This window comes from Hemitrygon akajei, chromosome 32 (genome assembly GCF_048418815.1).
Source record: "Hemitrygon akajei chromosome 32, sHemAka1.3, whole genome shotgun sequence".
NCBI lineage: Eukaryota > Metazoa > Chordata > Chondrichthyes > Myliobatiformes > Dasyatidae > Hemitrygon > Hemitrygon akajei.
In genome coordinates, this window is record NC_133155.1 from 33,372,682 (window position 1) to 33,383,104 (window position 10,423).

Sequence of the window (10,423 nt, forward strand, 5' to 3'; positions counted from 1 at the left end):
TGAAAATCCCAGGAGATGAGCAGTTTCTGAGATTTTCAAACCAACCCCTCTAGCACCAGCAATCATTCCACAGTCAAAGTCATTTCTTCCCCATTCTGATGCTTGGTCTAAACAACTGAACCTCTTGACCATGTTTGCATGCTTTTATGCATTGAGATGCTGCCACACGATTGGATTATTATATATTTGCATTAATAAGCGGTTATACCTAATAAAGTGGCCAATGAGTGTAGGTTCAGCTGTTTTGCAGTTCTTCTTTTAAAGATAATTTTAAGATGAAAGTGGTCATGACTGTCCTGAGAGAGGTATTCATGCTCTCTTAGACTGGTGATTAAATCTAGCTCAGAATATGACAAAATGAGAGTACAGCAGGAGCTGCCCAAGCTGTCCCTCCAACTGGCTGTTCAGAACATTGGCTGAGCAATGTTTTGGCCACGTCACTGTTTAGTTTCTACATCCATATCCTCCTGCAGTCAAAACAATCCATGTACATCAGCCTTGAATGTATCACAGGTTCTGTCTGTACAGGTCTCAGGATCAGACAATTCGAAAGATCCACCTTAAATTCCCTCTCCTCTCTCTAGCCAACTCCTTTTGGAAGGCTGAAAACATAACTCCTAGATTGGCCAGCTGTGGAAATCCTGTTGGGTGTCCTCTCATAACCCAGTAACATTAGCAACACACACAAAATGCTGGAGGAACTCAGTAGGCCAGGCAGCGTCTATGGAAAAGAGTTATAGTCGATGTTTCGGGCTGACACCCTTTGGCGGGACTGAAGAAAAACGGCTGAAGAGCAGATTTAAAAGGTGGGGAAGGGGAGAGAGAACCATCAGGTGATAGGTGAAACCTGGAGAGGGAGGGGTGAAGTAAAGAGCTGGGAAGTTGATTGGTGAAGGCCATGGAAGAAAGAAAAGAGGGGGGAGGAGCACCAGAGGGAGGCGATGGGCAGGCAAGAAGATGAGGTGAGAGAGGGAAAAAGGGATGGGAAATGGAGAAGTGGGGGAGGTGGGGGGGTAGATTGGGGGGGTATTGCTGGAAATTTGAGAAATCAATGCTCATGCCATCAGTTTGGAGGCTACTTGAAAGGAATATAAGGTGTTGTTCCTCCAACCTAAGAGTGGCCGCATATATCCATGGATGGACGTATGGGAATGGGAAGTGAAATTAAAATGGGTGGCTACTGGGAAATCCCACTTTATCTGGTGGACGGAATGTAGATGCTCAGCGAAGCGGTCTCCCAATCAACATTGGGTCTCACAGATATACAGGAGGCCACACCAGGAGCACCGAACACAGTAAATGACCCCAACAGACCCGCAGGTGAAGTGTCACCTCAGCTGGAAGGATGGTTTAGGGCCGTGGATGGAGTGAGGGAGGAGGGGCAGGAACTGGTGTAGCACTTGTTCCGCTTGCAAGTGTAAGTGCCAGGAGGGAGATCAGTGGGGAGGAATGGGCAAGGTTGTCGTGTAGGGAGCAATCTGTGCAGAAAACTAAAAGTGGGGGGGGGGGGGGGCAGAGAAAGATGTGCTTTGTGATGGGATTCCATTGGAGGTGGCAGAAGTTTCAGAGAATTATGTGCTGGATGCGGAGGCTGGTGGGGGGTGGGTGGTAGGTGAGGACAAGAGGAATCCTATCCCTGGTAGGGTGGTGGGAGGATGGGGTAGGAGTAGATGTGCGTGAAATGGAAGAGATGTGATTGAGGACAGCATCGATAGCGGAGGAAGGAAAGCTCCCTTCTTTGAAAAAGGAGGACAATTCCTCCATTCTAGAATGAAAAGCCTCATCCTGAGAGTAGATGAGGCGGAGACAGAGGAATTGAGAGAAGGGGATGGCGTTTTTACAAGTAGCAGGGTGGAACAAGGTATAGTCCAGGTAGCTGTGAGAGTCCATGAGTTTGTAATCAACATAGGTAGATAAGCTTTCACCGGGGATAGAGACAGAGAGATTGAGAAAGGGCAGGGAGGTGTCAGAAATGGACCAGGTGAACTTGAGGACAGGGTGGAAGTTGGAGGCAAAGTGGATGAAGTCGACAAGTTCAGCATGGGTGCAGGAAGCAACACCAATGCAGTGGTTGATGAAGCGTAGGAGAAGTGCAGGGCAGTCACCAGTGTAGGCTTGGAACATAGACTGTGTAAAGGGGGGTTTCTCCTTTTTCTTTGTTACTGTGTATGTAATCAAAATGGCTTCTTTGTTTTGTTAAAAGTAGGAATGCTTCTTTGCGCAAGAGAGTGCTGGAAGCTTGTTTGGGTTAAAATTTACTGATAAAGAGAATTGTATTCCTTTGTAAACCAATTGGGATTAATGTTGTTCTTTCTTCTGAGTCTGTAAGCCATTGTTGGCGGGCATTTTGGGGGAGTCGGCGCGAGGGGTTGAGAGAGAGAGGACGCGATGCTGTAAACTGGGCGAGGAATGGACCCCAAGCGGGGGTCCAAGGCCAGGAGGTACCCCAAGGAGAGGAGATGAAGCTAGATGTGCTTAGTTGACATCACACAGCATCCACACCAGCTGATTACCCAGTTTGGCGGGGCTGAAGGCTGCTCCCCCAGACGTGAACGAGCTGAGTGAGCCTGAGGCGACCCAGGGGGTTACAACTGTTTGAAGGAAGTGAGAGGAGCCAAAGGAGAAATTATTGAGAGTAAAGACAAATTCCGCTAGGAGGAGGAGAATGGTGGTGGAGGGGAACTGGTTAGGTCTGGTGACCAGTAACACCAGCTTTTGTTTATCTAAACCCCAGCAAGTACAGGGCCATCCTGCTGTTACTGAGATTCAGACTCAGATTCAAATTCAAATTCAGATTAATTCATTTTTTTGTGAAATGCACTGTTTGCGTTACCAACCAACACAACCTAAATGTGGCCACACATTCTGGTGCTAACATAGCATGCTCACAATGCTTGGCAGAACACAGCAAGGAACAAACCAACAACGGAAAAACAAGTCCCATTCCTCTTCCTATCTATCCACCCACACACGTACACAGTCCTCCAACCGCAGGGCAGGCCGTCTTTGGCCTCCAGCAGACTCATGGCTTTGCAAACATTGGGCCACAGCTTTCACAGTGGACTTCTACAGACTTCCAAACTTCCAATCAACCTTCAGGCTTTGATCATTGGCATCCACCTCAGGACTCAATGATGATGACAAATAAGGATCTTGGACCTTGGACGAGCTCTCATGGGACAATCCCTTCCTCTCAACAATCAATCCAATATAACTTCACTGAAGAACCTCAAGGCAAGTATGTCCTGTTTGAAATAAGGAGGCTGGGAGAAGCTGCTCCTTGTCTGATCTCATCAATGACTTGTACAGCTCCTCACTATAGACTGTGACGAGAGACTTTGACAGGGATGGTTAGGAGCCAAGTGCTGAAATATCTGAGGCAAGGATCAAGATACGGTGCAATACTGGAACGAGAAATGAGCACAAACAAAACGCTAGGCAATATCTCTGGTTGAGCTTACAATTGAGTACTGAACCTCCCAGCAGGTACTCCTTAAATACTGAATTCTTGGTGCCAAAACATAATTGCCAATTTGCGGGACAGCTCTGAACCCTTAAGGGGGCCATGCCAGCTACCCATACTCTGGAGAGTTAGAACATCTAAACCCCGGAAGCTGGCGCATTTGGGTGCGTCTCCTAACAATTGACTCCGTTCCCTTTATCACAAACCTTCTATTGGCCTTCTTGGTTCTTTGTTGTGCCTGCATAATAGCACTTTGTGCTTCTTGTAAATAACAGGCTTGAAATAACATTCTGGTCTTCTGCCCTTTCTGTGTGAGCGCCAGACTCACAGTTTCCCACATCATGCCTGTCTATCCATCTTCCTGCTCTGTCATTAACCTATTAATATCCCTTTGCAGAGTCATTGCTCATTGCTTTGCTTCCACATTTGCTGGCTTAGACATTACCAAAGTACGTATATGTCAGCATATACTGCCCTGAGATTCAGTAAATACAAAGAAACACAATAGAATCAACAAAAAACAAAGACAGACAAACAGCCAATGTGCAAAGGACAACAAATTGTACAACTATGAAAAAGTACAAAAAGTAATAATAATAATAAATAGTAAATATTAAGAACTTGAGTGGTAGAGTCCTGTCCTTGAAAGTGAGCCCATAGTTGTGGAATCAATTCAGTGCAGGGGTGAATGAAGCTATCCACTCTGGTTCGGGGACCTGATGGTTGAGGGGCAATCAATAACTGTTCCTGAACCTTGTGGTGTGGGACCTAAGCCTCTGTCCTGCTGGCAGTAGTGAGAAGAGAGCAAAGCCTGGGTGGTGGGGATTCGTGAGGATGGATGCTGCTTTCTTGCAACAGTACTCTTTGTAGATGTCACAATGGCCACATTAAAGTTATATTTCTTTCTTGTTTATTCTCTTTCAATTTACTCATTTATTATTTTTTTAGTTTTTTTTTCTGATTTCTAAAATCATTTCTCCATGGTACAACTGTTCTTGTAAGCTGTTTCCTTTGTTCTTTAACTTTATAGTTTAGTGATTGAGTGAGATCTTCTTCTGTAATAGAACACCAAACACAGAACTCTACTGCATAGCACAGGCTCTTCGGCCCTCAATGTTGTGCCAACCTTTTACTAACATCTTGAGTTCCCAGTAAAATGCACATTCAACAGATTTATTAAATATTTTTAAGTGGCTGATGTTACTTATCTATTTTCATATGTTTACATCCGATTACCCTTTCCTTCACTTTCCCTATCGTTCCAAAACAGCAGGTACCCCAGACAGTCACTTCTCACCCTGAACCACCCTGTAGCCCTGTTACTGTAATAGCTGCCGAGTCAGACCAGGTAACTACCAAGTCTGTCACAGATTCACCTACCTTGTTATGGATGCTTTTCACAGTCAGATAAGGGGCTTTTAATTTTAACCTTTGTCCACTTGTTCCTTATTTACCCTGTTTGTCGTTGTACCGTTTCACTTGTACACAGCGCAGTTGCTCTGCAGAAGCAGATATAAGAATGGGGTTCGATTCCCGCTGCTGTCTGTAAGGAGTTTATACTTTCACCCGTGACCACATGGGTTCCAAAGACACACAGGTTGGGCTTAGCAGATTGTGGGCGTGCTACGTTGGCACTGGAAACGTGGGATTGCTCGCTGCTCAGCGCAATTCTCGCCTATTTAATTTGACGCACGTAATGCCCTGGTTCAGATTTTTACTGCAATGCCGCTGGTATTTCATTTTAGCAGTTCTGTAAGAGAAGTCTGTTCGGCTTTAGCATTTTTGGGTTGAGCTAAAGATAAGGAGCTATGTTAGGAATGTTGCGTCAGCCAATCAGGACGGCAGAATTGGGAGAAGGTTCTAGACGACACTGGATGGAGAGGTTTTTGTGAGGGCCAAGGTCTTTTTGGCAGGAGCTGGGAGAAGACAAGAGGGAAAACAGCTGAGGATATTGTCCCTGTTGCACAAGGTGTTTGGTGAGAAGGAGATAGGACCAATACTCCCATGGGGGAGCCAGTTGGTTCTAGGTGCATTCTGAGTGACATTCGGAAGGTGGTGTGTGTTTTCACGCAGACTGAGGGTCCAGAGCTTGAGGTAAAGACAACTTCAAGATGAGCTCCAGCTTATGTGCAGATTTGGACTGGGTTAACTATAATGGGCATTTTTGTATTTTTTTCTTTTCCATTTCCTACTAACTGCTTGACAAAGCTGACATTTGTAAATATATTTTCTTTATGATTGTACGCAGAGGAGGGCCTGTTATTTCTTGCCGACGGGCAATTGCACGCGGCCAGTATTCACACAGATGAGGTACGGGTGGGTGAGAAATCCCAATTTCCCGGTCATGGTTGGACCCAAGTGGATGTACGGAGTCTGGGAAAGGTGGTTTTCTCACCGCTGAGTCCGACGGCCGTTAGTGAGGGGCCAACGAGCCGCATCTCTAGAAACGCCCAGTGAGAAAAGGGGTTTCACACAAGTGATGCATTTCACTGTATATTTCAATGTATAGTGCCTAGAAAAAGTATTCACCCCCCTTGGAAGTTTTCATGTTTTATTCTTTTACAACATTGAATCACAGTGGATTTAATTTGGCTTTTTTGACACTAATCAGCAGAAAAAGACTCTTTCCTGTCAATGTGAAAACATATCTCCATAAAGTGATCTAAACTAATCACAAATATAAAAAACAAAATAATTGATTGCTTAAGTATTCACCCCCCCCTTTAATATGACACACCAAATCATCACTGATGCAGCCAATTGGTTTAAGAAGTCTCAAAATTAGCTAAATGGAAATCTGTTTTTGGAGACCTGTGTGCAGTCAAGGTGTTTCAATTGATTGTAGCAAAATTACACCAGTATCTGGAAGGTCCAACTGCTGGTGAGTCAGTATCCTGGAAAAACTACATCATGAATTCAAAAGGACACTCCAAGCAACTCCACAAAAAGGTTATTGAAAAGCACAAGTCAGGAGATGGATACAAGAAAATTTCCAAGTCACTGAATATCCCTTGGAGAACAGTTAAGTCAATCATCAAGAAATGGAAAGAATATGGCACAGCTGTAAATTTGCCTACAGCAGGCCGTCCTCAAACACTGAGTGACTGCAAGGAGCGAACTAGTGAGGGAGGCCACTATGACAACTCTGGAGGAGTTACAAATTTCAGTGGCTGAGATGGGAGAGACTGGGCGTACAACAACTGTTGCCTGGGTGCTTCACCAGTTGCAGCTTTATGGGAGAGTGGCAAAGAGAAAGCCACTGTTGAAAAAGGTTCACATGAAGTCTTGGCTAGAGTTTGCCAGAAGGCACGTGGGAGACTCTGAAGTCAGCTGGAAGAAGGGTCTATGGTCTGACGAAACCAAAATTGAGCTTTTTTGGCCATAAAACTAAACTCTATGTTTGGTGTAAGCCAAACACTGCACATCATCAAAAACACACCATCCCTACCATGAAGCATGATGGTGGCTGCATCATGCTGTGGGGATATTTCGCTGCAGCAGGCCCTGGAAGGCTTGTGAAGGTAGAGGGTAAAATGAAAGCAGCAAAATACAGGGAAATCTTGGAGGAAAACCTGATGCAGTCTGAAAGAGAAATGCGATTTGTTTTCCAGCAAGACAATGACCCCAAGCATAAAGCTAAAACCAGACACAGATGCTTAAAAAGAACAAAGTTAATGACAAAGTTAAAGACAACAAGTCAGAGTCCAACATTCAATCCAATTGAGAATTTGTGGCTGGACTTGAAAAGGGCTGTTCACTCACGATCACCATGCAATCTATAGTTTTGTAAAGGAGAATGGGAAAAAATTGTAAAATCTAAATGTGCAAAGCTGATAGAGTCTGATCCACACAGACCCAAGGCTGTAATTGCTGCCAAAGATAAACATTGACTTGAAAGGAGTGAATACTTATGCAATCAAGTATTTTGTGTTTTATATTTGTGATTAGTTTAGATCACTTTGTAGAGATCTGTTTTCACTTTGACAGGAAAGAGTCCTTTTCCGTTGATCAGTGTCAAAAAAGCCAAATTAAATCCACTGTGATTCAATGTTGTAAAACAATAAAACATGAAAACTTCCAGGCACTGTACATGTGACAAAGAAAGCTAATCTTTATCTTTTATCTGTACTGCAGTTCATCTTTACCTCTCATGCCTGGTTTCTAACAAACTAATTACCACTTCCCTCACTTTCTTAACTTCCTGTCGTCCTTTCCCTACAACTATGCGTGCAGCTCTCGTTATCCAGTTTGCCTGGACGTTGGTCCCAGATCGATACAAGTCAGCTCCCTCTTTCCCCACACTTGAGAATGATGCAGAAAAACTACCCTGAAGACAAATCAACAACTCCATCTGTACTTGGTCTCAAACTTTCCTTCTTACCTGAATTTATATTAAAGCTATAGTCCACCATTTAAACTATATTTTTCTTTGCTAAATGCTGGTCTGTCTTCTGTATTGAAACAGTCTGCTGTTACAGTCAAGGACCTTTTCACAGTATTTGTTCTGTCTGTTCTATATTTTATTATGCATTTATTGAGTATGCCCATAAGAAAATGAATCTCAGGGTTGTCAATGTTGACATATCTGTACTTTGATAATAAAATTATCTTGATCTTTGAACTCTTTCATAAACTCCCATGAGAGTCTTAAATCAATTACTTAATCCCATCCATGAAATTAACGTCCTCTCTGATTTCCACCTGAATCACAAACTGCCTCTTTGCTCCACCACGTCAGTAATTTGTCACAGTTACAGTTAGTTCCCAGTCCTTGGTTAGAGTGAGTCTCAGGACTGGACTGATCAAATCCTCCTCCATGAGCAACACTAAAGATGCTGGAGGAACTCAGCTGGTCAGGCAGTATGCAAAACAGTTAATGTTTTCGGCCGAAACACTACATGAGATCCCTAATCAAACTGTGCTTACTCACTTATTAAGACACAGAAGGAGGCCGTTTGGCCCAGGGATGCAATCCTATTGCCCCATTTTCCTCCTTACTCCCATTTGCTGGCAACTCATTTTTTAATCTACACATTTGCCAATTAAACATTTGCCACCGATCAATAGTAGAGGTAAAATGCAAAGGGGCAATTAGCTGCCCATCATGGTTTTGGGATGTGGGTGGAAACCAGTGCACCAGGAGGAAACCAAAATTGTCAGAGGAAGAGCATGCAAACTCCACATGGACAGCATTGGAGTTCAGGATTGAACCTGCAACACTACCTGCTCCCCCACTGATCTGACTTGGGGGCGGCAAGGTAGTGTAGCTGTTAACTCATCGCTACTGCATATAGTGCCAACGGCCCGGTTTCAATTCCCACTGTTTTCTGTAAAGAATTTGTGTGTTCTTCCCCATGACCACATGGGTTTTCTCCACTCTGGTTTCCATTAGATATAGGCCATTTGGCCCATCGAATCTGTTCCGTCAATTCATCATGGCTGATCCATTTTCCCTCACAGCACCCATCTCCCACCTTCTCCCTGCATTCCACAGATGTTAGGGTCAGTAGATTAATTGGTCACGTGGGTGTAATTGAGAGGTGCAGACTCATTGGGCTGGATGGTCCTGTTACCGTGCCATTTCTCAAAACAAAAATAAAATGAATATAATTCATATTGTTACTTTTGATTCACCTCAAGATGATTGTTTCAGTTTGGAATATGATTACGTTTTAAAACAAAGGGTGGAACTTCCACTGCCCGAAGTTTCCACGAGCCAGGACGTCAGCAACCCTTCCCTGCTCCCCCACACCCCCACTGACTCCATTCCCAACCTCACAACCTGTTCCGCATCAGCGGAAAGGTTCCACTTATCCAGCACTGGCAAAGACTGACCTTAAGCAGTGAGCTTCATAAAACTGGAATCAGGCAGAGAGGTTAAACTGTGCAAATGTGAAATGGTGGAGAAGGGCATTTAATGTGAAAGCAGGAGTGCCGGAGTTACCCAGCAGACTGGAGAGAGACAGGGCTGAAATTTCAGGCAATGACCTGGTATCAGAACCTACATCTATGGTATAACAGGGACGAAGGCAGAGACTGATGATCACACAGTGCCTGGAGTGTAAAAGATCTGCTGATTGTCCAACCCCAGCATTTCCTCTGTCTTTTTCCTGTGACCATTGGCTGTCACCCTGAACCAGCGAGGTTTAGCACCCACCTTTTCCTGTTTCCTTGCGTCCTCTGCTGTGACTTTCAATCCCTGTTCTGCAGTTCGGCCTCGTTTATTTTCCAGCCGATTTGCCTTGTTCCCCGTGACCCTATTGCCTTTCTTGAACAAACCTACAGCTTTATTCTCTGTGCCTCAATACTCATGGGCGAGGAGGACTGAGAGGTCCTCTTCCACCACTCCACCTCTCCTGCCCTCTTTCATCTGAGTTCACTGTTTTGCCCCACCCAGCACTACGTAAAGTCTCATCACATTGAAGCCCACCTGTTCAACCTCACAATATGTCCGTTTAATGGGACAAGGCCATCACTGGCAATGTGGGCATTTATTGTTCTTCTGTAATTGCCCTTGAGGAGATGGAGGTGAGCCATAGACTCGAGCTTTCCATTCTCAGTTACTCTCAGCCCCTACTCTGGAATCCAGCTCACTGCTCAGTGTGAATTGGTAGCATAGTGGTGAGTGAAATTGCTTTACAGTGTCACTGATCGGGGTTCGATTCTCACTGCTGTCTGTAAGGAGTATGTACCTTCTCCCCACGACCACACATCTGATCGGGGTTCGATTCTCACTGCTGTCTGTAAGGAGTATGTACCTTCTCCCCACGACCACACATCTGATCGGGGTTCGATTCTCACTGCTGTCCGTAAGGAGTATGTACCTTCTCCCCAAGACCATGCATCTGATTGGGGTTCGATTCTCACTGCTGTCTGTAAGGAGTATGTACCTTCTCCCCACGACCACACATCTGATCGGGGTTCGATTCTCACTGCTGTCTGAAAGGAGTTTCTACCTTC